We start from the raw sequence: 5,082 nt of genomic DNA, 5'->3' as shown, positions 1-5,082 counted from the left end.
TTCCGTGGTCCCCTTTGCTTGTCCCATCCAGATAGATCCTATCTGCCTCACCAGCGTTGACTACTCGGTCGTCCTCGTCTCTGTCAAGAGCAGGACCCTCACCGATGTCCCTCACTCCATCCCCATCCACGGCTTCTCGGGCCTCGGTGCGATCGCTACGGTCCTGGTGGTACGCTCGGAGGAGCTGCCACTGAACCCCGCCTTCCCTGTTGACTCCGACTCCGACACCAGTTATGGGGGAGGCGATGGAGGCGATGATGGGGGTGACGGTGGAGATGGAGACTTCCCTGCTGATATGGATGTGGCCATGGCTCCGCCCCCTCCACCGCCCTCGGACGCGCTCTACCGCGACCGCGTGGTGGTTCTACCCGGGGGCCAGACCATGATGGCCAACCACAAGCCAATGGTGGTGGCGGTCCCCCTCGACGCTCGTCCGGCCGCTGTCGACGTCAAGCTGTTCGCCGGCTTCTACGACATCCGCATCACCGGCAGGAACGGCGAGAGGTGCTTCTACCGCATCCCCATGCGCCCAGCAGGCTCCCCGCGCCTCATCGTTGCCAATCTTGCTTCCTGCTCCATTGGATACCTAAACAAGGTTGGCACGGTGGGGGAGAGGCGCAAGCCCATCACCGACGCCAACATCTTCTGCATGGACTGGCGCGGGCGCAGTTTCGGCAACATCGTCTCCGGGGAGGCCCAGGTCATGGAAGCCCTCGAGCGCTTTGACTCGGGCGCCCCCCTGGCCCCCCCTCCAGCGCCTCTGCTACTCGAGGCCCCGCCGGCCTCGCCTACTACGCCGCCGCCTTCTTCCCCCACCTTCGTCCCGGTGCTGCCTCCCAAGGGCAAAACTTCCATCGTCTTCACTCGCCGCAGCGCTCGTCTCAAGGAGAGGGAAGAACCCAGGCGCATGTCAATGCTCGAGAAGGCCACGCTGCTCAAGAAGTCCAAGCTGGAGGGGCTCAGGCAGAAAGTTTCTTCCCCTGGGCTCCTGCCGGCGGCCGAACTCATGGAGCTGGCGGCGAAGGAGCCGTCCCCTCTGCCTCGCCCGAACGTGCTGGAGCTGGCGGAAGCTTGCGGGGTCTCCGAGATCGACCTGAACAAGGTGGCACCCGAGTTCTCCGATGTGTGACAGCCTCATCTTCTTCGGTCGGCAACGGCGCTGCTACCGGTCTTTCATTCCCTGCGGCTGCAACTCCCTGGGCAATTTTAGTTGTAGCAACCTTGTCTTTTACCGTTGTAGCATGCCGCCTTGTCTCTCTCCCCCCTATGTATTCGTTTCTCGCAGCTGTGCTAGTGCTGTCATCGGGGTATCTCTTTCTGTAGTTCTAGGGTTCTCCCTAGATAGCTTCGACCCTAGTTCGTTTCTGCTATCCGCTGTAACCTGGCCCTGCACGGGCATCGTTATCTACCACTATTTCTATTATATCTGTCCCTCGTCGCCTAATCTGTTATCCAATGACTAAAAGCCTTAACATCGCCTCATGGAATGTTCGGGGTCTTGGACGCTCGAACAAATGTGTTGATGTAAAAAAAGCCTTACAATCTGCCCAAGGTTCGATCCTTTGCCTTCAAGAAACTAAGCTGCAAGATATTCCACCTTTTAAGGCTGTCTCTTTTCTGCCGATCGGCCTTAGAAACTTCCATTACCTCCCGTCGGTTGGGGCATCCGGGGGGCTGCTAATCGCTTGGGACGACGCTAATCTAGAGTGCACTAACGTTCATCTAGACCGGTTCTTCATCACGTGTTGGTTCTCCTTCCGGGCAACTGACGTTTCCTTCACTATTACCAACGTATATGGGCCGTGCGATCTTTCCCTTAAACAAGAATTCTTGGACTCCCTAATCCTTGCGTCGTCTACGATTACTTGCCCCTGGCTGGTATTCGGGGATTTCAACCTTATTCTTCGCCCAAGAGACAAATCTTCCAACCACTTTAACTCTAACGAAGCTAGGCTATTTGCTTCGGCCATTAACTCCATGCAGCTCCAAGAAATCCCGCTCCTAGACCGTCTCTACACGTGGTCTAATCAACAAGACAACCCTACTCTAGTCCGGCTAGATAGGGCTTTCGTTAACATGGCTTGGTCATCGGTGTTCCCGGACTCCACGCTCTCTTCTTTGACAAGGACTACCTTGGATCACGTCCCGATTTTGTTACATGCATCCTCGGACATACCAAAACCCTCAATCTTCAGGCTTAATAACTGTCTCCTGTCTAACCACTCGTTTCTGCAGCAAATCTCAACCACCTGGTCTAGCGTGGGTCCTCGCCACTCCCATTTGGGCAGCGCGGGCAAGCTTTGCCTAAAATTAAAACGGTCTAGAAATGTTGCGAAAAAGTGGGCAGTTAATGCTAAAACCCCAAAGCGTCTGGCTACAAACTGCACTACAACCATCGATTTCCTCGACAAGCTGGAGGAGTTTAGACCCCTTTCAACTCTTGAGCTTAGTCTCCGAATGGCGGTTAAGGTAGCGCTTCATCGTTACAATAAAAGCCTGGCGGACTACTGGCGGCAACGGGCCAAGTTGCGAGAGTGCACTATTGGAGATGAGAATTCGGCCTACATGCATGCCTGTGCCTCCGTTCGGTTTCGCAAAAATGAAATCAAGACTCTTCATGTTGATGGCCAAGACATCTCCTCCCACCTAGGCAAAGAACGCATTCTTCATAGCTACTTCACCGACTTGCTTGGCACTTCCGCCCAATCCTCCTTCAACTTCGATCTTCCGAATCTCTTTCGCGACTCCCAGCTAACTCACTCTCAGGCGCTTTCCCTGTCTCGGCCTTTCTCTATGGATGAGCTTCGTGCGGCGGTTCTGGCCATGAACTCGAATGCAAGCCCGGGTCCAGACGGTTTTGGCCCGGCTTTCTTCAAGGCCAATTGGGACCTCATGAAATTTGATCTTCTGGCCCTTATGGAAGAGTTTCATAAGGGTACTGTCCAACTAAATCGTATTAACAAAGCCTTCATCGTGCTTCTTCCCAAAACAGTAGGTGCTACCTCTCCGGACAACTTCCGTCCGGTCTCCCTTCAAAATTGCACCATCAAGCTTAGCTCCAAATGCCTTACCTCTAGAGTCCAACCATTTATCTTCTCTATCATCCACCAGGATCAATCTGGATTTATCAAAGGTAGAAGCATTGCGGATAACTTTACGTATGCCGCTGATATTGTTCAAACGTGCTTTAAGCGCAAAAAAGCAGCTATTGTGCTTAAACTTGACTTCAAAAAAGCATTTGACTCGGTCTCCTGGACCGCTCTGGGAGCTATCATGCTTGCCAAGGGCTTCCCCGAGATTTGGTGCAATTGGTTTGACAGCCTGAACCGTTCTAGTCAGTCGGCTGTTGTTCTGAATGGCAAGCCTGGCCCTTGGATCAACTGCAAACAGGGGCTACGACAGGGCGACTCGCTTTCTCCCTATCTTTTCATTATTGTTGCTGATGTCCTTCAGCGTCTGATCTACCAGTCCTCCAATGATGGTAGGTTAGCTCACCCAATTAATCAGGAGCTTCCTTGCCCAGTTCTACAGTACGCTGACGATACATTGATCATCTTGCCGGCGGAGGCTGCTCAACTTCAGACCTTAAAAGCTATCCTGCTTCAATTCTCTCAAGCCACGGGGTTGCATATCAACTTCCATAAGAGCACGTTTGCCCCCATCCACGTGCCTCCTGAGTTAGCCAACGATTTAGCCAACATTTTTGGTTGCCCGGTTGCTTCTTTCCCCCAGTCCTACCTCGGCCTTCCTCTATCTACCCACAAACTTCGCATCGCCGATTTCTTTTTCATTATCGACAAGATTGACCGCCGCCTTGCTGGATGGCGTGGGATCCTTCTTTCTATTGCTGGGCGAGCTATCCTGGTTAGAGCTGTTCTTAGAGCCCTACCTATATATGCCATGACTTCTCTGCTGCTGCCAATGGGTGTTGTCGCTGAATTAGATAAACGCTGCAGAGCCTTTTTTTGGGCGGGTCAAGACAAAGTTTCGGGAGGCCAATGCAAAGTTGCTTGGGATTTTGTGTGTGCACCTTTCACTCGTGGGGGACTAGGTTTCTCTTCTCTCCAACACCTCAACTCCTGCCTCCTTCTCTCTCATTTAACCAAGATTCACTCACGATCTACGGCTCGCGGGGTTTCTCCGTTGGCTGCTAGATATGGGTGGTCCGAAGACCAGGACCTAGGTACTACTCATGCTCATGATTCCCATGTGTGGCGTGATATCGCCAAGGGGATCCCCCTCTTTCGGAGCTTAACGCAAGTGGACGTCGGCAACGGCACTTCCACTGCCTTCTGGCTTGATCTCTGGGTTCCGCGCTCTACAGATATTCTCGCTTCACGGTACCCTGCTCTGTTCTCTCATGTTCTCCGACCCTCGGCTTCTGTTGCCAGGGTTCTAAGCTCACCGGATCTGTGCCTCGATCTCGCTCCACGCCTAACTAATGCTGCTGAACCTGAACTGGGCTGCCTACGCAACTTGCTGGCTTCTGTTTCCTTGAATTTGCAGGAACTAGACCGCCGAACAGGTCGATTTGATGGCAAGCCGCTGACTTGCAACGCGGCATACAAGGCTATGTGGGAGGGAGAGCCTGTCGATCCCTTGGCAATGGCCATCTGGAAGAATTTCGCTCCAAACAAATGTAGAATTTTCCTCTGGCTGGCAAACAAGAATCGTCTCTTCACCAACGAACGGCGTTTTCGTCGAGGCATCGCTACTTCTCCGGCTTGCCTTCTCTGTCCGAGGACAGAGTCCGTAAACCACCTGCTTCTGCACTGCCCGGAGCTCACTACTCTGTGGAGAGAACTCTCCTCTCTCACTCCAGATATACCCGCAGATCTTTCGGATCTTTGGGCCAACGACATGCAGAATAAAGTTCACTCTACAATAATCATCGCCATCCTTTGGAACATTTGGAAAAGAAGGAATGCAAAAGTCTTCAGGGACGACACTCAACCGGTTCACCTCATCGCTCGTTCTGCCGGTGATGATGTTCTGCTTTGGTCTAGCAGATGTACTAATGAGCAAGCGCAAGGTTTGCTGCGCGAATGGGGTACCATGTTGTTTCACCTATCTATGAGATTG

The sequence above is a fragment of the Triticum aestivum genome, chromosome 1A, assembly GCF_018294505.1.
Source record: "Triticum aestivum cultivar Chinese Spring chromosome 1A, IWGSC CS RefSeq v2.1, whole genome shotgun sequence".
Taxonomy (NCBI): Eukaryota; Viridiplantae; Streptophyta; class Magnoliopsida; order Poales; family Poaceae; genus Triticum; species Triticum aestivum.
Note: the sequence above shows the minus strand (reverse complement) of the source record.